We start from the raw sequence: 25,828 nt of genomic DNA on the forward strand, positions 1-25,828 counted from the left end.
CAAGTGCATTTTCAGTATATGTTAAGATTTGTATTGAATTTAAACTCTGGTATGTTAAAATACATTTTGTTTCTTTTTATTTGTGAGCACTCTTAAGACTAAAGTATCTATTGGTCATCCCAAAATATTAATTTTGGCTTTAAATTCTCATCATTATTCTTTCCTACTTCAGAAAAGAACACAGGAATTGATATATGTATTTAGTAGTTTAGTATTATACAAGGGGAGAAGCACTAAGGATTTCTGAGAGAATTATCTTGAATTATTTTCAATATTGCCAAAAAAAATTGTCTATAACCTAACGCCTAATTACTCTGGACAATGCTGTGTACTACCATTATTAATATATAAACGGCATTTAGCTCCCTCTGACCCTCCTTATACAAAAATCCTGTTAGTGCATGTGAATTGGTTTCAGTTAAAAAAAGTACTGTAGATTGAAATTAATTTTAGTGTTGTCTTGTTACAAAAATGTTCGAACTGTGACAACTATACTACACACTGAATGCATTTCATTGAATATAAATGAACAAATTGGCAGTAGGCATGCATAACTACTTAATTTTCTGCCTTTTTTTTCGGTTCAACCTCTCTCAAGTCGAGACAAAAGTACATTTTATTGTGAGAAATTTTTTGTTGAATAAAATATCTCTTAAATAAACAAAGCATAACATTTCAAAATAAAAAGAAACCGATAAGTCAATCGATCTATTGTTAATCGATATTTAAAGAAGAGTCTAATGAAAAAGCAACATATGTTGTAGTAGATTCATGCCTCAATGAGCAAGTTCATCATTTAAAACATAATATTTTTTATAAATGCCTGCATGTATTGTATTATCCATGATATTAACCTGTAAATTAAGATAGTAACTTATCATAAAACTTTCATTTGTGAATAATTATCTATTCTTAATGATTTTTTAATGTATACATCTACTACGATTAAATATTTATTCTTTTACAAGGGATGTCAATAAAGTTTTCTATCTGAAGTAAATTTTTTTTTAGAAAAATGGATTTCTATTTACCATTAGCAACTTTTGAGGGGTCAGAATGCGTGATAGCTCAATTTTGGGCTCCCGTGGTACCCCCTAATGCACAGGGTATTCCAGATAAATTGGGAAAATATTGAAAGGCTTATAACGAGCGTACTAGATAGAGTAGTGCTATAAATTTTGTATTTTGTCAAAGTTACATTTAATGAAATTTAATTAATTATTATGAAATCACCTTTCTTGATGAACTAAGCCACATGGCGCCAGAAACTTGGCAGGCCAGGGCGACCTAGAGCAGATCCAGCATTGCCATTGTACGGGTAATGGACTTCTTCAGGGCCTCCACAGACGAAGGATACGTAGCATTGAAGTTTATGTATGTTGGTACAATAAATTTTATATTGGGTTTCTATGAGCAGTGATTCCTAACTGGGCATTCGGAGTGCATATTCTGGGGCTCCTGTTTGGTTATCAAGGTAATCAAAAAATGTCTTTCCTAAAAAATTCTGTCAAGAATTATCTTTTTAATAAAAAATAAAAGTTATAACATGCAAAAGAAAATCATAATCCTAAATATTTGAGCAAAATTAGGCCCCCCTCCCCCCCAACAAACAACAACTATGCATAAAGTTTCCAAAGTTGCTCTAGAGGGATGAAACTAAATATCCACTATTGCAAAAAGTAAAAACATGGGCCTCAGTGTTCAAATCTCTTCAAAACAGTTTTTTTGTATTGACTCAATAAAACAATTGCTACCCAACAGCTACGCATACAAAAATACTTATATATTTCGTATGTTTATTGACTACTTCCTCTTAGAGTCACTAACTTTTCAAAGAAACCTTTTAAGACGCATACTCTTTTTTGATCGTCAATTAGGAACTCAAGAATACTTATTTTTGGAAATAAAACAACTTTTTATCCAAGTATTATTCCATTAATTCATGTTTATTATCCGAACAAAGTTAGTTTCTTTTATCACACGACCCCGATAAATAAATAGTTATTTTTTTATAATAACTACATATACGATGATAAATGTGTATTATCTTCCTCTATATAGATATATTTAAATTAACTATGTTGTGTGACATAATTTGAATCTTTGTATGATTAAATTCCCTTAATAGAAATAATTAATCACTTTTTTAACGAAAGTGAGTGCATGTTTACTTTGTCATAGACTATGTAATCAACGATTAATATCTCTAGGGACAGTTCTAAGCCTCATATGAGGGGACTAGCTGTGTGCTCGGTCCTCCACCTGAAAAATAGATTCAACACCAGGAGAGTCCACAGGATTATATATGTATATATATATATTTTTTTGGGGCTGGGGGCTTGTTTTTTTTTAATTATTTTGAAAAAATATCAAAAATTAAATTTTCTAGAAAAAATTACAGAAATCCACAATTATTCACAAAAAAATTCAAAAACCCATAGCTATTCTCAAAATATTAAATTTTTTGGGAAAAAATTCAAAAATTCGCAATTGTTCACAAAAAATTAAATTTTTTGGAAAATAATCTCAAAAATTAAATATCAATTATAATTTTGTTCTGAAAAAAGTGAAATAGTAAATTTTTCGGAGAAAAATTTAAAAAAACAGATATTCACTGAAAATTGAATTTTTTGGAAAAAATTATATGAAATTTCAAATATTAAATTTAAAAAAAAAATTTAAAAAAAAAAAAAAAATCAAATATTAAATTAAAAAAAAAAATAATTAAATATTAAATTTTCTAGTAAGAAGTGAAACTTCCTTTTTTGGGGGGGAGGGGGGGGTTGCTACAACTCTTCCAGCCGACCCTCTGCTAAACTAAAAAAATCAAAATTAAAAGATAATTAAAATTAACATAATTCGGTTATTAAATCTCAAAATACAAAATTGATTTTTCTTGTAAATTTGGTATTTATTAAAACTATCAATATATTAGATAGAACCAAATAAACATTAAAATAATAATTAAATACGTCAACAGGGATTGTGATATAATTAATCATATATAAACATTATGTATAGTTTAAAATTAACCCCTTTGATCAAAGCCTAATAATTCAATATAAACTACGTATGTTTTCTTTAGACTAAATAAAAATATACTAAAGTCTACTACTACAAAGTAACAGTATATAAAATATGAAAATAATAAAATTAAGTCCATTCTAGAACTCCGCTAGGATATAAAGGACTTGGAGAAAAAATAAAAAAATATATTCGCTTCTATGTTTGGTCCTTCATTTTACTCCATTTTTTAGTGGTTATATACATTTTTTATTAATTGTAATCAAGATAAAGTAATAAATAATTCATTTTGATTTTCACCTATATAGTTCTTTTATATCGAAATATTGCACAAAATCGTAGCTTTACCCTTAAAACTTGATTTTTTTAAAAGCGTCTTTAAAGGAGAAACCTCTAAAGTTTGAAAGGTTTAATGGTCATTTTTGTGTTCTGCGGCTTAAATAACAATAATAATTGTGGGTTTCAGCCTGTGCACATTCCAAGACCTTCATTTTGTTGCATATTGAATGAATTGATAGATTTTACTATTAGAAATGATAGAACACCATTCTTTTTCTGGATTACAAAACGAATCACTTATAATTTTCCTCTATATTTTAGGCAGAACGTGACGTAACTGAACTAGCCCTCCCCGAGTTTTCACCTCGGCCTTTTTAGAGCCTGAATATAACTCCCGTAAAAAAAATTCTGTAGCCAACTTTCTTCAGCTTCAATCGCCCAATTACCCAATCTTGGCAACGCAGCTGCTAAATAAAGCAGTGAAGGAACCAACTTTACGTTGTACATATCGACAGACGTCTGCAAGTTCAATCTCTACTTTTCTGCTATTCTATGGTTATAAGCCTTTCTAAATAGTTTTTATTTGAATGATACCCTCTATGTGATTTTCAATCAATTCCAAGAACCTTGATTATATCCTTAATCGAGAATCCTTGAATTTCCTAATCCTTCTTAGCATTACACTACCCCAATAAGAGGATTGCTGTTTTTTAAAATTAAATTCCAACCCTGATATCTTCTTGTAATTTTAATCCTCTTCTTCAACTGTGATTCTGAATTCCCTTCCACATGAATACTTATATCATGGGCATATACATACATAATATGTTTGTATTTTCCAAAATTAAATCCATATCCAGAGTACTTGTGCCTAGTTTGTAGTGATTTTTTGTTTCTGACTGGACCATCCAGGATAATTACATGGAAGAGGACAGCGGCTTTAAAAAGTCAGTTGGATTGAGATTGATATCCTTCAAAGACTTTTGGAAGGTCTTGTCATTCTATTGATTCAGGAGATTAATCGAAAAAGACTCGGTGTGGGGGAGGATTTTTCAAAAAAAACTTAAAAGCACAATATGTCATACAATTGAAGAGAAGGAAAGTAAAGGCCTAACCCGAGTTATTGACATTTCGAGGGAAATAAAATGGTTTCTTTGATTAAGGAAGTTTGGTAAGTCCCTTTTGGAAGATAAACTCAGAGCTAAACTGGGAGATGGCAATGAAAACTCTACTAATAATGAAATGGTAAGAACGGTAGAAGATACTTGAAGGCTTACGTGTCAAGGTAACACGTCAATAAGGTACAAAAAAGATTTAGTGGAGAAGGTCTCAACATATCTGATTATAATTTTAGTGAAAGACGCGAAGGGAGGCCGTTTTATCAGAAGAAAATATTAAAAAATAAAGATAATATGGACCTTGAAACAGTTACTTTCATTCTATTACAGGATTGAGGTGGGTTTTGGTGAAATTTTTTGGTAAGTCGGTGTTTTTTGGTAAGATAGAAAGAAGGATTGCACGAGAGGGCATGAAAATCACGGCTACACAGCTATTAAGTAGTCTCGGTAATGGTTTGGTGTATTTCTCTCTATAAAGGTTAAAATATAGGGTATTATCCCCACTCTTATTCTTGGTAGTATATATTGTAAGACTCATGAGGAGAGGATCTATTTTTTCTGTAGAAGGGAACTAGATACCACAAGACATTTTTTATATAAATGCAACAAGACAGGCAAAATATGAGACCATTTTACCCTAGTGAAGGATGGAAAAAATAAAAGATTTTTAGAGTTAAGAGATTCTGTTATATTTACTCGTATACCAGCCAAAAAAGGCAATTAATTCTGTTTATCATTACCAAATTGCAGAGTAATTATATAAATTTAGATGTACCAAAATCCCCTTGTCAAATAATTTAATTTTAACAATAAAAATATGATAACTGTGTTGTTCGATTGTGATAATAATATGAATTAAGCAAAATATATGTGGGTATACGCGCATAAAAAGAAAAGAAAAAAGATCTATCTATTGCTAATACATTCATAAGTTTCTGAACATAATATATGTACTTTTGATCGAGAAACAACAGTACAAGCAACCTCTCACTGGAACGATCCTCTTTACTCTAATGACATTCACTTTTTGCAAAATTAAGTAACAAACTAGCATGGCTAGTGGCTATGCCCTACTCAACATAATAATTTAGACTATAGAGATGTTGGGTGGGATTATATAGACTATAGAGTACGTTTGAAATTTGTCAAGTAAACTTTTAAATGAGTTAACTTTCCTGTTTAATAAATTAATAGTACCGAATACATATAATTTATTACCATTTAAGAAAAAACTTAACGAACACTCAATGTAAGCCTTATATTATAAATTAGTTTTATTTACATAAACTATAATAATTTTTGTTGCCGGAGTCGGTATAAATTATCCGACTCCTGACTTCCACTACGCAGCCCTGATTAATAGGTAGAGACCTCTAGAGACTAAACTTGGCAATGCCCCAAATTTTTCCATGGATCTCCCCACTTTCAATAAGAAGGGAGTCATTTATCCTACAAAATATATTTAAAAGAATCCTTCCACTTCATCGAGACCTGAGGCTTAATTACCCATGAAGATTTTTTTAATATATTCATTTATATTAGCGGATGTGAAAACTGGACTATATATTCCCTTTTTTCTAACAGGAATTTTCGGAACCCGTATACCAACTAAAGATGGGAAAGAATTTTGAAATGCGTTTAGGATGTCTGTTGTTTTACAAAAAGTCTTTTGTTATGTATAATTTTACTAATTGATCATGCCGTAATGTACTCTACTTTTCAATATTTTATTTTGTAATAATTTATTTTCTGTACAACTGAATTATCTTCTCAAAAAAAACACTGTCAATATAAAATATACACAGTTTATATTCGTATAATAATATTATTCATGAATGATGAGCTTGTCTACATTTTTCGATGATAAAAAAGACAAATTAACATTCACAATATCGCCAGCTGTCTAAAAAAAAATATTTCACTTGATACAAATCTACCTGTACTTGCGAGATATTGTGAAGCTAACTTGGAAACATTGGGGAATTTATTTAAATTATCCCTCCACCATACCATATTTTATCGTTTTGAAAGTCATTATCTCTTTTTCGACTTCTTTTGAATAATGTTTTATTTTATTGTTTTTCTGAAATTGCTCAAGTTTATTTTGAATATTTATGTTATATATAATATATTATTTAAATAAAGAATGATAATAAAAATAACTACAATTTTGTAATTTATCAAAATATTTAATATGTGATTATATATATACGTACTGCACCAATGCTAAAAACGTACCGAACTGAACTGCAGTAAAAACCCGTACTGTATTTAATGATGATAGTTTAATAATCCTGTTAAACTTTTTAGTTGCTTCCTTAGAATAAATATTTGGCTCAAAAGAGCCGACAAGTCTAATTTTCAAGGTACTTTGAGACCCCTTCTTGTTTAAGAATCCATTTTGGCATTTTGAAACTTCAAATTCCCGAAAGGCTGTATAATTCAATTTCAATTATTTTATGATCTGAACTAGGTTCAGAAAGACACTTGTCAGTCTAAATTCTTGATAAGAATAAAGAAAAGACGATAATTCAATTCTTGAGGAATGAAGCCCCCCCTCATCAATGAAACCATTTCTTCTGAAGATGTGACAAATTTGAATTTAATTTGATATTAAAATTTTAGTCTATATAGTGCTTCATGATGTATATCATAAATATATTTTGATAAAAGAAATAACAATCTAGTTGTTATATATAGTAAAGAATGTGTAATCAGGGTGTACTGTATATAGTACTCCCTGATGTAAATCATATAAATATTTGCGATATAAGAAATAATATTATAGTCGTATAAATGAAATATTGAAGGTGTGTGCATGTATTACATCTGTTTGTTTTATTATTGGTCTCTTATGACTATCATATTCATGTGCATTTTCAGTAAATGTTAAGATTTGAATGAAATATGAACGCTGGTATGCTAAAATGAATTTTATTTCTTTGTATTATTGAACGCTCTAAAGACTAAAGTACTCATCAGTCATCCTAACATAGGTATTAATCACCAAACGATATCTATTATTATTTCATTCTTGAGGACAGAACACATATGAATTGTTATTAGTATTAACTAGTTACTAGTCAGCCTGCATACGATAAAGGGAGACTAAATAGAGTATTTGTTGGGGAGTTATCTTTTATATTATTAAAGTAAAATTTGTATTTTACCTGTCAATTTTCACAAAAAAAAAGGATCACTCACATCAACTCACTCAAACGACTGTTACATAACAACTCCGCGTCCAATGTGGCTGAAACTTTTGGCGAGTAAGTATCAACAGATGCTGACGAGATATGACTAGCTTTTATTTACGAGTGTTTTCCATCTACATGTTGAGGTCGGAAACTTTTCAGATCACCCTGTATATACGATTTTATAAGATAAGAATATAATTTGTGATTTTTGACCGTTTATTTTGTATAAATGATTTGTAGGACCTTATGTGCATCATTTGAGATACAAGTGAGTAGATGGATAATACACTTATCCATCTTATTTTGTTCATCTATTACTTATCCATAAATAGACTCTTCACTTCCTCTTCCTGCTATGCTCCCCCCATCTGCTATCTTAATATAACCTTCTTAAAAGATGAGGAGGAATCAAATTTTTGATCAGGAGTAGTCAATTGAAACGTACCGGAAGAGGGAAAAGGAGGGAAAGACACAAAGTATATATGTATAAGTGCAAATGCACCCTCAGCTGAAAATTTAGATCAATGGGATAGACAGACGCTAAAGGGATCTCCTTGACAAGTTTAACCTTTTTAAAAAAATTATAGACTGTGTCAAGAACAGGGGAGGGGGGGAAAAAGATTTAGAATTAGATATCTGATCTTAAAGTATAGAGTATTTGTCGCTAGTACACGATGGGATCTTTATTTATCTCTCAGCCTTTCATGAAGAGAAAAAAAGAAAGAAAAAGAAGCCCAAAATACGTTGGTAGAGCCAATTTTACCCAACTAGTATCCAATAATTGTTGAAATTGTTCATATCTTAACTTAAAGTTATCTAAATTCAACCAATCAGAGCACTTGTTTGGGAAACATAAGTAGAAAAATTGGCAACTGACAACAAAATAAAGTGTGACTTTTTATTTGAGTGAAGTAACGCCATGTAGTAGGCCCACGGGGTGATTATTAGTGTGTGACTATAGCTCACCTTCTCCAAAGACAATAATAAAATAAGCCCGAAATTTTCTGATGGTTGACCAATTCTTCGTAAATGATTGACTATTTTTCATTTAATAATAAGGAACTGTTCTTCATCACTAGTCTAGACTTAAACAAATTAAGTATTTACTCCCTGTAAAGGTTCTTGTAGTCAACGATCTGAGCAGTATTTATTATTCAAAGCCATTATAATTATCCTTTCATTCTTTTGGAGTTAACATCTAGATATAATAATGCATGTGTACATATAAAAGACGGAGAGTAACTCTGAAAATGTGATGATGGTTATAAGTGGGAGTTTTCATTGGACTTACAGTGGAATTGAGGATCGACATTGGAGTAGTTCCTGTATATTTCTTGCTTGTTACAGAGTTGGATTTGTACTTATTTCCTCTTATAACTGCATGTAGCTAATTGAATACAACGTCATGACAGCTAAACTGCCCCCTCCCCCAAAATTCTTCAAATTGTCAGGGTTACCATATTAATTTTCGATTTTCTTACTTTTAAACACACTGCCAAGTTATATATATTAAAACTCTAATCATAAGGCCTGTCGGCAGGCCCAAAAAGAAGTGAAAAACGTAATAACTACGCAATATAAGATTTGTATTTATGACATCACTTTGCGTTCTTTCGATGTATTTCATACAAGCACCGCATATTTTTTGCTACTCCCATTTCACTATATAACACTTTGTTTTTTGTTTTGCCGTTTACTTATTGGTTGTAAGTTGAGCAATGATAGGAATGGAATAGCGAATGAGAAATATAAAATATTGATCAGCCACTTCCAGATAACCGTCCTCGCCTATCCAAGATTTTTTTTTGCAGAATCAGTTGTCCTAAAAGTCATTTCTTCCTTCAATAGTTATTTCTCGTCGGGTCCTGATGGGATCTGTGCTTTCTTCTTGAAGAAACTGATAGTCGGAGAGCCTGCCACAATGTACACCGAAAAAACGTAAAATTTACATATTTTTGATTCCATAAAGGTACATCGAAAAATCTTGCATCAATGTATAGCACTATGTCAGAATATCATAAAAACCATGTTTGGCAAAAAAAATACGTCAGAAAAAGTGAAGCCAGACCCTCCAAAGTGGCCCCTAGAACGTAGAATTCACATTTTATTTCACCCCATAAAGTACATTGACAAAACTTGCATGAATGTATAGTACTATGTCAGTATATCATAAAAAACCTAGACTGGCAAAAAATTTACTCCAAGAAAGTGAGATCAGAAGCCCCCCCCCAGTCGCCTAAAAAATGTTGAATTTACGGTTTACTTCAATGCATAAAGTACATAGACAAAACTTGCATCAATGTATAATACTATCTCAAGGTATTAAAAAAAACCAATACTACTTTCCATTCTGAAAAAATTAAAAATCCTTCCCCTTTTAATTAAAATAATATGTTGATAATGCTTTACCAGGACATTATAAAAATCCCAATCTCACCATATTTTCATTTACACATTGTATTATAAACTTTATTGATACATATTTAAATAAAAATTACAAAAATATTTGCCATGAATAGTGTGGATTTAAAATTTCGTCGTCATTGTCGTCACTTTACTCACTAGTATCGTCATTTTCGTCAACATGCACTTAATGAAAAACACTAAAGCAATATAATTTCATTAAGATCATTTTCTAGGTAATGTCATTTACCATTTTTAAAATTGTGATAAAATGTAATTTTGATATATGTGACATTAGTAGGGGATTTAATTGGACAAAATTCAGACATGCAAATTTTCAGTTTTTAAACTTATTTGCCCCTTTTTATCCGATATATGAAGCACACCAACTGGTAGAAAACCATTTACATTATTCCATCCATACTCCTGGGGAGATAATTCTGATTCGGTCGATCTAGTTGCAGTAAGCCACAGTCTTGCAACTAAATGAGTGCAACGTATCTTTTGGAGTAGTGATCTTGAACATGATGACAAAGAACTGCCATCCAACTTTTGCACATATGTGATTCGTTCCTCAGCTTTCTTTGATTTGTACTTTTTCAAAAACAACTTGAACTGTACGCCATTTACAGATGTCAATTTCTCTTGTTGGACATCTCCCACAAAAACTTTCCAACAAAGTGTATCTTGTTGTTGGCTTGAACTCAACTTTTCGACCGATTTTTTTTTTTCAGTCTTGGTTTTTTATGTCGTCCTGACATAGTAGTATACATTGGTGCAAGTTTTGTCCATCTACCTTATGGTTGTAAAAACCGTCCAGAAGTTATTTTCTGGGGGGTTTGGACGCCAGACCTAGCAAGGGATCAGGCTGACAAAGAAAAACCTATTTACTTCCCTCTTACAATGATATTCAACAAGTCGATGCGGGAGGGAGTGGTGCCGTTTGACTGGCAATATCCCAATTTTATCCCAGTACACAAGAAAGGAAGCCATAATGATGTTTGTAATTACCGAACAATTACCATCACAAGCCAGATCTCTCGTCTAATGGAGAAGCTAATCAATTCTTAAGTGAGTAAATTTTTTGGCAAACACAATTTGATATATCCGAGACAACATGGATTCTGAAGTGGAAGGTCTTGTGTTACAAGCCTGTTATCATTGTGGGATGATTTCACTCGAAGTAGGTACCCCTCACTGTATACATATTTCTTATACTTTTAGTTCAGCAAGGCGTTCGACAAGGTGCTGCATGGTGGGCTCGAACACAAGCTATATTGCATTGGGATTGGGGTGAACTATTGCAGTAGATTTCATCTTGGCTCAGAAATAGAAAACAACAAGCTCTGATAAACGGCATTGGATCAGCTTCAATTTCCCATCCTCCAAACCTCAGGCTAGTTTCCTTGGACGTACTTTCTTCTCGGTCTATATTAACAAGCTGTGTGACAACCTCAGATCCAAAATATATATGTATGCTGACGACACAGACCTTGTTTGCCACTCCGAAGGGGAGGCCAAACATGACCTCAGAGAAGTTTTGAGGTGGAGCGACCGTTAGAGAATTCCTGTAAATCTGGAGAAGAGCTCCTTTATGATTTTTTGGGATGGCGATGTTGACCTTGGAGGGATGAAGAATGTGGGTGTCTATAAGCATCTTGGAGTGCTCACATCTTCTAATATGAAATTCAGCACTCACATTTACAATATTGTTAGAAAAACAAACAAAGTGCTTGGGTTTATCAAAATAAGTTTTAAAACCAGAAATATGAAGCTGATGAAGAAGCTTTATGAAGCATATGTTATGTTTATTTTAAACTACGCTTCTCAGTTGTGGAATCCAATGTATAGAAAGGTAATCAATACCCTTTAAAAATGTAAAGAAACACTTTATTAAGATGGTATGCGGCAATGTATCCTATGAGATTGGTTTAAATCTAGTCGGGCTGCTGTCACTTGAAAAGAGTAGGAAACTTCAGGATGTGATTATGATGTTTAAAGTTATTAATGGACTTACTCATTGTAACATCAATCTCAAAGTATGTAGTAAGGTGTACTAGGTCGTCTTCCGATTTTTACTTAGTTCAGCCATCGGCAAATACAAATTACCTCGAACATAGTTTTTTTTAATCCAACTATACGGAAATATGGAGCTACCTCCCCGAAGAGGTGAGAAGAACAAATTCACTTGACGGTTTTAAGAGACTTTTAAAAAATAATCCACATCTAATTCCCCACTAAGAAACTCACGTATAATTTTGTTATGTTTTTCATTTTTGCTTTTATGATTAAATTCTTTCAAATAATTTCAATTGTCTATTATAAATCAAAATTCCCCCTTATTATTTTATCTAATCTAATTCACAATTTCTCATTTAATGTGAATTTGCTTTATATGATTTCATTTTAGCATTTTATTTAATTAGATTTGATCATAATGTTTTATTATACTCTATAATAATGTTTTATTATATTTTATCATGAGTCGACAATATTAGGCTTTTTTTAGCCACTAGGAAAAACCAAACAAATAAAAATATACATTAACATTTTTCTAAAACATGGGGTTTCAAGGCGTGGGCGAGAAAGGCCCCTCTCCCCTCCCATCTCTAGGCGTTGAAATGGGGAGTCATTCCTTTTTGAAAGACAATAACATGAACAAGGTACATGGCTGTTCGTTATGTGTTCCATTCTTACTATACTGCCCCCTCATGTTTGAACTGATTCTGGTGCCTTGACCCTCATTTTTCTACATACATCATCACAGTTTTAACATTTTCTTCTACAATTGTTAGTTAACAATGTTTCCATCCACATTTTTTTTTGGTGTAGCACGCACTTGAAGAGTTATATCCCTCCTCAAATGGAACGATCCTTCTCGTTTGAAAACCTCTGCTCTAGAATAAGCAAGTTACCAACTGATATTTTTAAATACTGGGAAAGGTTAGGTATCCCAAGGTCGATCAAGGGATCATCGATTCAAAAACACTTTTTAAAAACCTTTTTACTTCCTCTAAGCAAAAATGGCTCCGTTACAGAAACGCTACCTTTTCAATTTATACTAATTAGTCGAATAATCAAGATGAAAATATAAATTACACATTTTGTAGCGAGAAAATAGAAACGTCAGTGAACATTCTCTTCGAATGTGATAAGAAGTATTCTTTAGTAAGAATGTGTGAATAAAAAATAAAAGACAATTTACTAGTCAGGACCTCAAACTCTGATTATGTAGTGGCCACAGATCTGAATCTTCTTAAGGCTCTTAAGGTAAAGGTCGTTATTAACAAAAAGCAGGATATTATTTATTCTTGCAGATGCAACATGAAACCCACTCCAAAAAATTCGGAAAGTGTAATCGATAAATAACTCGACAGTTAAGCAAATTTCTCCGACAATGGTCGTTAATTCGGACTTTTAAATATGTATTAAAAAATGATAAAAAGTTGTAATTTTGTGTGTCATTTTCTCCTAATTTTCCATATTATTTTTTACTCATCTCAGATATGATTAGGGATTGTATTTTTTAAGTTAAATTTTTGTCATAACTAAGAAAAAGATATGCCTATAAGTCATTAAAAACTGCTGCTCTAGAATAACCAAGTTGCCAACTGTTATTTTTATTTACTTTATGCATACTATATGTATTTTTTACAACTCTAATAATAGTGAAATTGAGCATCATAAGTAATTTATTAGAAAATGAATCCGTAGGAGATAGGATCCTTCCAAATACATAAAATGTACAATACTATACATGTTATTTATTTATTTAATTGCTTTTATTTAGACATTAGAATTACTGCATTAAGCATGGGGCTTTTAAATGTAACATATATCCATAAAATCCCTTCCCATCCTTTTTAGCATTCATCAATAACCAACTCATTTATTGCAGATATAGAAGAACCCCATTAAATGTTTAATTAATGATAAATAATGTAGAAGGGGGAAGGGGGAGCAGAATTGTCTTGATAAATTTTGCATTGTGAAGGAACATTGCAATGTAATTATATATATATTGGCAATTTACCAAATTAAGGATTTTAAATAACCATTAATGTATTATACAATATATATATATATATATATGGGTTGAAATTAACTGGTAGTTAACTAATTAATGCTTAGAACACAAAAGGGGCGGACAAGAGAAGTAAAAAATTGACAGCTGATAAAAAAAAAAGTATTTTGGAAAATTGTCCGTCATTAACTAAAAATTTATGGTTGGATAATATTTCGAATATAACTGCGATTTCATTGATTGAATGTCAAATTTATGAAAATGTTGATTTTAGTAAAACAAAAAACTTTTAATAAATAAAGTCAAAGCAGCGTTTTAATTTTTTTTCTCGGCTTGCAAACGTTTAGATCTACCACTTTCTGATATAGTCACTCTTTCTTATTTAGACTAATGTTTAGTTTTTCATAAAAATGTTTAAATGATATTTTTATTTAAAATAAAGTTGAATTTTTAAAAAATAATTTTAATTAATTCATTTTTGATATATTGATTGGTTCTTTGTACATATGAACTTATATTTATTAATGTCGGTTTAGTTTTTTTCTTCTAACTTTTCTCGGTGGATAAATAACAATGCAAACATAATATCATAATATTTAACCCATAACTTTAAAATCAGAACTATAAAATGTGCGGACTTGCTCTTCTTTTTTAGAAGAGATTACTATGGATTTGTCGTGGGGGAGGAAAGAGAAAGGATAAAAAATAATTATTCATAAAATGTATAATAAGTTTTATATAGCAATTATTTTTCAAAATTAGGAATAATTGTGTTCCTAGAATGTTTAAATTGTAGAAAAAAATCAAAAATAGAGAGTTGATTTTATTTTTGATTTAGTCCTAATATGTTTTTGATTCTTCATTTTATTGTACACCCTTAGTTTTTTGTGTTTAGTACCTCATTTTGAATTTTGCCTTCTTTCAAAGATGCCATTATTTTAACTTTATTTTTATACCTACCTAAGCTCTTATTTAGATTATAAACTGCATAGTAGGCATCTTATTCAATATTAAAATGTTTCATTTATGTTTGTTAGAAAGCAAATTTTCCTTTTATATATATTTATGTATTTTGTTTGAAATAGATAAATAAAGATATTATGGGGAAAAAAAAGAACGTTTAAAAAGGACCAATTTTTACCCAAAAATACCCATTTGTATGTTTAAAGTAAGAATACCATGGGAGACTGGAAATTTGGCAGATATCGTCAGTTAATGCCCTTCGGTAGAAAGCATTATAATGCATTCAAAACAATAATATCCTTTAAAAAAAAGATAAACTGTATTGTACATATAAGTTTATATTAGGTTGTATTCCTCAGGATACGCAATTGCCTGGGATTTATCGGATTTTGCATACATGAGAAATTCTTGAGGAACAAAAGCAATATCCGGAAATTCTAGCAATTAATTATTTCATCAAATAAAATTCTTTTATGCGGCAATTCCTTCAATCTAAAGTTGAATAATAAATATTATTAGAGGTTCACATGGAATAGAGATTTCAACAATTAACGCTACTATGAAAATCATGTACATCAACAAAACCTGATGGCCCACCAAACAACAATAACAAAACAGGAAACGAATATTCAACTATTTATTCTTTACATGCTAACGTAGGAAATATGAATTAATTTTAAATCTTTCACGAATTTATGTTTAAAGACAAGATTAAAAAAAAAAAAAAAAAAAAAAAAAAATTACTGCAATTTACAAATTGAGCTTTTGGGATCTCGTTAAAGAATAATTTTGTTGGGAATGAAAGAAAATCTAGAAGGAATATTTGTTTGACAGGGGCTCTACACTCTATCTTTTAATATTTAGAAAATGTTTGTTATTGATCACATAAGTATAATTAAACATTCATAAAACATTTTCTCTTTTATGATCATACCAATTCCTTCCCCCCAAAAACAGGGATTTAAGGATCCTTAATGTCTCTTTATTATAACTCAAAGTAAAAATAAAAGTAAGCCGTAAGATTAAAAATTATAATAAATAAATGAAAAAATTATTTCTCAAAGTAAAAGTTATAATAATCTTATATGAAAAGTTTAAAGGAAAAAAAAAGTCCTTTTATTTTTTTATGAACATTGAGTTTTTTTATTTGCAGAGTTGCAAATAAAATACACACGCATATATATAATACACTTTATTTTATCAACACAAGCATGTGAATTTAATAGTTAATTGATGAGATTGCTTTCTTTTGGTAGCAAAGACTATTGCTAGTTCAGCTTTAAATATGGAAATTCCCAAAAAGAGGATGAAATTGTATAACTATTGTATTTTTGGGACGTGTGGTGAAGAATTGAAGTAATATATAATATTTATGTCAACTATAAGGAACGATTTTATAGAAGTTGTAACTTGTAAGACTGAAATCTATAAATGATATTTCAAATCAATAATTTAGAGTAGGTGGTGTGATGAAGATAATGCAGTAATTGAATGTTTTTGAGCAATGGTGTTGTTTGTGACTTTTTAAATGATAATTACTGACTGATGAGACGTATTCTATTGCATATTATAGAGTTCAAATGCCCAATATTATATTACTCGTAAACACATCATAGATGAGTAATTTAATTTGTGTAAAACTTGGTTGTTTAGGCCCCAAATTGGCTGATATCAACACTGCTGACGTCACATGAAAACTCTCTATGAATAGATGATGGATGACTAAGATCACATTAAACATACAAATTTCAACCTTTCTTGCCCTTGGACTAAGATGATTTACCTTCCCTTGCATTTATCTCGAGAAACATAATAACTGTCTTTATATTTCTAACTTTTTGGTTTTGTGGCCTGCAAAGTGCTTTTTATAATTTTTTTCTCAAACATATACAATATTTAATGTTATTGTTCCCCTTCAAAGATCTAAATAAAAGAAAAAAACAACAATTTAGCTTATAGATACAGCCTTCCGATTAAAAAAATATTTTTATTAATTCTTTATCTTGTTCTGAATTGGAGAAAATGTCATGGATGTACAAACAATTCACTTTTTCTTTGGAAGTCTAATAAATTGTTTATTTTAGATGAAAATGACAAAAATTGTATTTTGTCATAAAGTGACGTCATACAACTTCATAATATAAAAAAGAGTACTCTAAACAAATTAATGTTCAAAAAGTTATTTCAGATTTGTTGTTTGAAGAAATATTTTTGTTTATTTATGAAGCCATCAAGTTGTATTCAAAGTGCAGGTGGGATTTTAAATTTACCAATTTGATACAATTTATTTACCTAAATTTATTCATCAATTCACATTTTGTTCTAACATGTCCATTATAGTGAAGTCTATCTCTCAAACCATCCACCTGTAGCGTCAACCAAAGCCTCTAATCTGGCAGACAACTTGATGAGGAACTTCTTGTCCATGTTGGCAATGCCTCGAGAATGGAAACTTGCAAGTAGTAAACAGTGTTATGTGCCCTTTTATTGGACACTCTCCAAAACACCAACACGTAGAAGTCCAAAGGGTCCAGATCCGGCGACCTAGAAGGGTTCATTTCTTATACCCAAAATATAAAGATGTTAAAAGTATTGGGTTTTGGGAATCTGATTATGATATTTTGAAATTCTAGTATGACAGTGGATCTGTTGACATAAATTTTAGCTCTTGGGATTTATTTACGAGAGCGTTTCTATTTGGAGAACATCGTAAGGATTTTGTATTATTTTCTTATACATATATTGGATGAACACACGTTCCTAAACATTGATCTCAGGGTTGCAAAGATATTGAGGTATAAACTTATTTCGGATTTAAAGCCTCCACCCTGCATATGATTAGTTGCTCTCTGTAGGGCACAACAGCAGAAATTTTGTGCAATAACTGCCATTTTCATGCTTCTCAGAGTAAAAACAATCAGAAGCTCATCATTTTAATCCAAGGGCAAAAATTATTCGCTTAGTTTTGTTGAAAAAAGATTCAAAGTCCTTTTATTTAAAATTAGAGTGGAATGCGTAACATCTCTAGGATTATTATCTACATTAGTAGATGTTCTTATTTTCTAATAGAATAAATATATGGGTTGTTTTACGATTTTTAACATTTTTTTTCAGAATTAGATATGTAGAGAAGAATATTTTCCTTTCATCTGTATAGAAATAGCCACATTGTACAATTAATATATTGTACATAGCCTTTAGAGTATTATATGGGAAATAATTCATGAGTGACAGAGTCTGCCTATGTCATCAATTTCCAACCCCTCCTCTTTAGAAATTATGAGTCACTTCACTTTAAATAGACGGGGAAATCATAAAGCGGTTTCTTTGTTACTTATGAGCGTCATATCTGGCTATGATGTGTAGCTGTGTATAGAATTATAGGAAATGCCTAAAGTCTCCATCTCAGCAAATATTTTTAACCTTATAACACCCTCAGATTAATGCGTGGTCAGAAATTTCTTATTTTTTTTAAAGATAATCTTAGTCAACTTCTACGAACAACTTTTTTGGATCAAAGTCGAGGATTTTTGGATTTTTTATAAATCAAGAATTTGGAGTTTTTTTTTGTTTTTTTTTATGAAAGAGAGGGAATTTTTTATACTAATAATAACTGAATGATTGTTCTTGTTGATTTTATTTAGAAAAAAAAAAAAAAGAAAGAATGATTTTCTGAACAAAGGACGTTGTTATTACATTTTTTTGATGAGACAATAGGTTTGTCTCACTGGAAGGTTACTAAGAAATTCACATATTTTTATGTTTAATGATCCATTGATATAGACAAATCAACAATTTTTTTTAAATACTTCTTTTATTGGTCAAATAAAAAAATAGTATTTTAAAAATCTTTTGAATTTAATCTTTAATGGGGGTTGAGCGTTGTTTGCTTAAAAAAAGTGGCAGAGAGTGACGCCATCTTGTAGCAAAATAATACAACGTTACTGAATGATAATATTATTTAATATTAAATATCAGTATCTTACTTATACAGAAGGCGCTGTGAACAATTGATGTTGGGCTCCCAAAATACAGACTGTCATAACACCTTCCGGATAATATATTTTACACTTTGCTTATGGCCTATTAAAGTAATACTTATCATGTTGATCACGAATCTGTAATTAGTTTGTTTGTATCAAATGTGGTTTTAAGGATCTTCGATTGGAATTTTTTTGTAGTATTTTTACCCTTTTTAATGGCTTAAGCCAACTTTTGAAAATGAAAGAAATCATTAGTCTACATAAAATTCAGTCCGTTATTTCCAAACCTTATATTATTTTCAAATATGTGCTTATATTTCACATGCAATTATTCAATCCTGAGAAAATATAAATTGAAGGTTAAAAATCCACATTATTTTCAAGATTTTGTTTGTAAAAGGAATAAGTCTAGGTTATTCAATTGCCTTTAGGCCAAAATAATTTGTTTGAAGCCTGATAAATTTGAGTTTCTTTTAAAGAAAAGTATTTTCTTATAAAAAGTCTTGTTCAGCAACAGTATTGATTGGATATTGTATTGATAAATTATTTTGAATCAGTTTATTTCTCAAAGTTAAGTGCTAAAATTTTTAAAGTTACGTGATATGAATTATGTTGTATAAAAAGGAAAAAAATAAATGCAAATATATATAGGTAAACAATTGAGCTTTTATATACCTCTTATCGATTTTTTAGACAATAAAATAGCTTATAAATTGTAGACCATTAAACCTTCTAGAACCAAATACTATTTAGTAAATGAAAGCCTAATTATACATACTTCAAACCAATTCCTTTGGCATAAAAACAAATGATAATTTGAGGGGTTATTTCTTTTTAAACAAAAAACTTTATATACAGGGTGGTCCATTGAAATCTGAACCACTTTGTAATTCAGTAACTAATGAAGGTTGGGCGATTGAAATTAATTCAAATTTTGATATAATAAATCATAAACTTTTATTTACAAAACAGAACGAACTTGAGCTATCTAGCTTACGTACAAGTCGAAAAAATGAAACTTGAACGTGATCGACAAATTCCCATCCGCGCGCTTCAAGAAATTGGGCGTCTCTAGGACAACTTTCTACGCCGTTTGCAAGTCTGAATCGTTAGAGAGGAATAGAGGTTTACTCAATAAGGCCAAATTTAATTCGGAGGAGTTAAATATAATAGCCCAGGTCAATGAGACCCATTTAATATCAAAATAGTATGCTGCCAGTTTCTTCAAAATACGTTGGATCCTTGAATTTTCAATTAAGTCTATATTAAATCCACAAAACAATCCTTTGAAAGGTTTATGTCCTGTAATTATTTTAAACTGATTTCACAATAAGTAAGTTCGACATTTGAGGATATCCCATTGAATTGCCAGGGCCTCATATTTGAAAACTGCATATCTCTTTTTAGTGTTCTTCAAAAATCGTGAGCCACAATGAATTAATCTAATGGAGCCATCACTGTGGATTTGTAAAAGAGCAAAACCAATTATTCCCTGAAGACGTGAAGCATCCGTCAAAAAGTGTAATGCGAAGGTTTGGATCAAAGTGAGCGAGAACAGAGCCTTTAGAATCGGTAAGAATACTTTTTTTCTCAAATGCATTTTTGTGTTCGTGTAGATATTAAAAATTAATTTTTTTCTTTAGTAGGCTGCGAAGTGGTTTTGTAGTATGTGCTAAATCCAAAAGGACCTAATAATTAATTACCAAGTCCAAGAAAGGATCTGAGGTCAGTCAAATTGCTTAGTGAAGGAAATTGGGCGATGGCTGCGACTTTTTCTAGGTCCTGTGATATGCCGTTGGATGAAACTAAATATCCCCCATACTTCACGGATTCACCTATATGAATTTTGGGTTTTGATAGTGTAGTACTATACTCCTTATATTGCACAAGGTATAATTTGGTTCTAACTCGAAGTTCTTCAGGATTGGAAGCTTAAATGTCAAATTTCGTAGACTAGTGTAATTCATTAGCTTAAAATGTGATGTTTTAACGTACAAATAATGATCCAATTTATATCAGGATAATTATTTATTTGCACTAGATAACAAACTGTTGCTCTTGGATTGAAATGATGTGTTTTAATTGCTTTTACATCGAGAAACATAAAATGACCTTTATAGCCCTAAATGTTTGCTTTGGTGACCTACAGACAGCAACATTTTTTATAAAATCAATAAAACTTGATGGCTCAATAAATATACCAAAGTATTGCTTCAAGCTACAAATCGTAAATAACTTGCAATATTTTACATTGTGATTAAAAGTGAAGAATTTATAAACTTCCAAACCATTTTTTTTTTGTACTTAAACTACATTTTCTCTGATGTAGAAACTGATACAAAGAAAATTAAAATATTTTTAATCTGGAAAAATGTGTTTAAAAAATATATTTATGATTTCGTTCTTTTATTTAGATTTTTCAAAGCGAAAAATGCAGCACTAAATCATGTTGATGTTGAAAAAATAAAATCTTACAAAAAGCACTAAGCAGACCACAAACCCATAAATTTTGTGGGTATAAATGTCATTTTAATGTTATCTAGAGTAAAATTAATTAAAAACACGCCATTTTTGTTGATAAGTATGATTTCTTTTCATCTCCCATCATCAGAAAGTCTATTATATATTTAGTTCTAAATTATAGACTTTTTTATTATTCTATGAAATATATGGTTATAATTAATGAGAATATAATAAATTGCATTTAATTTATCATTCAAATGTATAAAGAGAAAATTATCCTTCTATATTACCATACATAGTAGATTGCATTTAAAGTTAAAAAATAATCCAATTGGATCAAGATAAAATTTGATCTTCAAATACAAATTGACGGACTATTATCAAAATATAAAGTAATGGCTCCCGAACTTGCTAATATAAAAATAAACCTTTTATTTTACAGAAATACTTTATTTGTTGAAATTGAACTACAAGTTCAGTGGATATGACTATTTAAAATTCTAGTGTTTATACGTGGAAGGTTGCTAGTCATTATTATATAGTACTAATGGGACGATCAATCTGAATCGGGAATATAAGAAACGGATGTTTTTTCCGAAAATGGGATCGGCATCAGGCAAATAACATTTAATTTACTATTCTGATTTTTAATTATTACTGGTGTTTATTTATTTTCTAAGTTAAGGAAAAAAAAAGAAGTTTAAATTAACGTTTTTTTTGCTTTTTACAAGAAAATTAATAAATTTAATTTTTAAAATTTATAAAAAAAAAATAACTTTCTTTGATTAAGTAATTATTTTTAAAGTTTTTCTCCAAAAATTTAATATTCGAATTTTTTTGTTTTTTGAATAGTTGAGAATTTTTGAATTTGATCATAAAAAAAAATAATACTTGAAATTTTTCAACAAAAAGTTATATTTTTTTGTAAACAGCTGTAAATTTTTGAAATTTTGTTCCGAAAAACTTTAAGCAATATTTTAAAGTTGTATTTAAAACACAGTCAGTTCCTATCATGCATTGGAGTAGTTAGCAACGTACATTTGTCGTTGAAAAAAAATATTGACAAAAATGTTTTATCATAATATTTTATAAAATAAACTATTTGCAATTAAGTTTTTATTTGGGCATTTTATGAAAATCAGTTAATTACTTCGATTTCTAATATAAAAAACAATTTTTTCAATTCATTTTCATAATTTGAAATTGTAAAAATTCTTTGAACGTCAATAACTCCATAGATAATTATGTTAGAGAGCTACAACTGTTGTCATCAGATTTGATGTTGTGCAAGGTTATAAACTCGTGCGTTTTGTTTACATTGGATTTATTCTGGAAAAATCAGCACTTTTAAGACCTTTGAGGAGCCGCCAATAACTATTTACTAAGCCAACTAATCATCTACAACTGTAAATAAGATATATTGATTATTAAATTGTATATTTTTTGTATAAAATAAATATACTTATAAGACTCTAAATGAAAAAATTTATTTAAAGAACAAAAAAAAAATTAATATATAATTGCTTATATTTATATATAACCATTGGTTTGTTATAAACATAACATGTCGCAGTCGCTCAGAAATGAAGTATTCAGAAGAACTTTGAGAAAACCTGCGTGTGAAAATTAAATATTAAAAAGGATGCAGACGAAGTCCAAATTAGAAATGGAAAATCAATTAATTATGAACCAGATTCAAAATCTGTAAAAAATAAAATAAATGTAATAGTGACAAGTCAGGAAGAAAGCTTTAAAATGAAAATGAAATGATGATTGAAGAACAAAATCAAACTCAAAATGAAGACCAACAGTTCATTGAAAAAATCTTATTAAACTTCATTAAGTACAAATAATTTTTAAATCATAATGTAGTATGGAGATGCTTGAATAAAATAAATCACGTAATAGAAATCAACATTGAAAATGAAAATTCTATAAAAAATATATGGTACTTATAAAGAATTTCTTAAGAAAATACAATAAAATCGTAATTGGAAAGAATAAAATTAGTACAACGATAAAAAAAAGAAAATGAAAAATTCGATAAATTCTACAGTTCATTATGTTGTCAAGCTAAAATGAATTGGCTACGTAAAATGACATATTCCAGTGTGAAGCAAATTCTTTCATAAGTATTTTCGATCTACCGCTATGAAGAGATGAAAAAAATTAGCTCATATGGATTGACAAAAAAATTATTAGGGTTAATATTTATTTTAAAGAAACAAATATTAAGGAAATGAGAAGTCAAAAATACATGGGATGTTTGATTTGTGGAAGAACAATCAGGGAAAGGGAGGAAAATGTCCGACATATGGAAAGAAGTGTAATCGATGAAAGAGTTTGCAAGTCCAAAATATGTTAAATACAATTTAAAAAAATGGGATTAAGGAATATAAGAATAATCAAATAGTATTACTGGATGTAATTAGTGAAAGAATGATGGTTCGTAAAATTAAAGCGAAGCTGCTGTAGCAAGAATAGAGTTTGTTAAAAGATGGGATTAAATAAAAAAATTGTGAAAAACTACAAATTACTAAAAACTACTGTTGCAGTAATAATTGTGGTGCAATCCGTGAAGAAAGAAGAGATTAAGAAAAAATAATTTATGGAAGAATTTAGAGATGTATTTTGCAATGAGGAAAAATTGAAAATTATGGAAGAGCAACCAATTAATTTTATAGGAACTTTTATTAACATAAAACAAGAACAAGAATGTGGATTATTCGAGCAAATTAGAAATCCTAGTTTTTTTGTTGTTAAGGGATGAGTCTTATCATCTCCAGACATTTCCTCTTATTATACAGTCTTTTATTCACTGCTGACTGTTTTTCCTGTTTTCTGCCAAATATCATTGGACAACCAGTATAATACAAGTTTGATTGTATAATGTATAGTATTTTGTTTCAGCTATTCAATCGTTCTCCCTTCTAAATCCATGGAAATGCAATTGAAAAATCATTAAAATCAAATGAGAACTCCTAAATTAATTAACTACAAATTATGACTTGTTTAGTTTATATATTCCATGTACCTTTTTTGTCGTTATGTACTTATATGCTACACATATTGCAAAAACTAATAAATCGGTTAGAAAAAACATGTTTTGCAATGTAAAACAAATGCTTTGCAAAAATTCTATTAAAAGAGAGCAAAAAAAAAAAGAAAGAAAAAAGAAGTATAAATAAGATTTCCTCCCCATTTTTCAAATTATGAACATCTATAACATCAAAAAAGAAAAAGTTTTGCATTTATTATTCAAATACCGAGTGGTTTATTAAAATCTGAACACTTTAAATTTTAAACTTCAACAAGATATAATTTATTCATTAACAATAGAATTTCAACACAATTAATATTATAAATAGATGTGTGTATGAGCTCTCTTAATAATTAATGTAGCCGTCCCTAGCGGTAATGTGGGCTTCCAGAAAGCGGCAGGAAGGCCGTGCACCCACTGCCAATATAGTTCTCTGTCATGGCGTCCCAGTGCTCCCTGATGTTGGTTTTGAGGACCTCAGTGTTTGGATGACGGACACTGCAGGCCTTCCCCTCCACATGAACCTAAAAAGGTGTAGTCTAGTGATTTGGTATCAGGGCAGCAGGGGGGTGGGGGGTGGGAGGAGATTTAAAATTAGTTCAAAAGAGTTTAGCAACGGAGGAGATGGACTTTCTTTCATTGATGTGGTCTCTCCACCCCTATACGGCTCCTTCCACACACTTTTTTGATAGCTCTCTGAACAGTCTTTCGTGAAACTCCAAGATCTCTTGCAGGAACCTCATGGACTTGAGGAGATTGGCCTGGGCATTATTTTTTAAGTCATTCGGTGGAAGTTTGGGCCTCTTGACAGAGGCATTCTTCTTCTCCGAAGTTTTAAACTTGCTGACGGGGTAGACAGTGGTCCTGGAAAATTCAATCACTCTACCTTTATTTATTATTGAATTAGTAAGTGTTCATATTTCAATGTACCACCCGGTATTATTAAAGGCCTTATGTTATAAATACAATATGTGTATTTATTATACACAGTAGAATGCAAGTTTTATGTATTAAAATATTCATATATTCTACATATATAGGAGTATATACTTGCATTTATGAACATTATGCAAAACTTCACAACCTTTTCAAAAAAACAAAGTGAACAATATTTCATACTATTAATGGGAATAATTTTCTAGCAATACATTCACAAGTTGCGACGACATAACTTCCTTTTCTAAAATACAAGGAAACAAGCTTCATAAATCCAAAAAGTTTTTATTTTTTTATGATGATAGTACATATTTAAGTTTTTGTTTTACACAGTTTTGAAATGTTTATCAAATAGATAATATCCCTAATTATTTAATAAATCGAATTTCGGTATTCAA

The sequence above is a fragment of the Lepeophtheirus salmonis genome, chromosome 3, assembly GCF_016086655.4.
Source record: "Lepeophtheirus salmonis chromosome 3, UVic_Lsal_1.4, whole genome shotgun sequence".
NCBI classification, from domain to species: domain Eukaryota; kingdom Metazoa; phylum Arthropoda; class Copepoda; order Siphonostomatoida; family Caligidae; genus Lepeophtheirus; species Lepeophtheirus salmonis.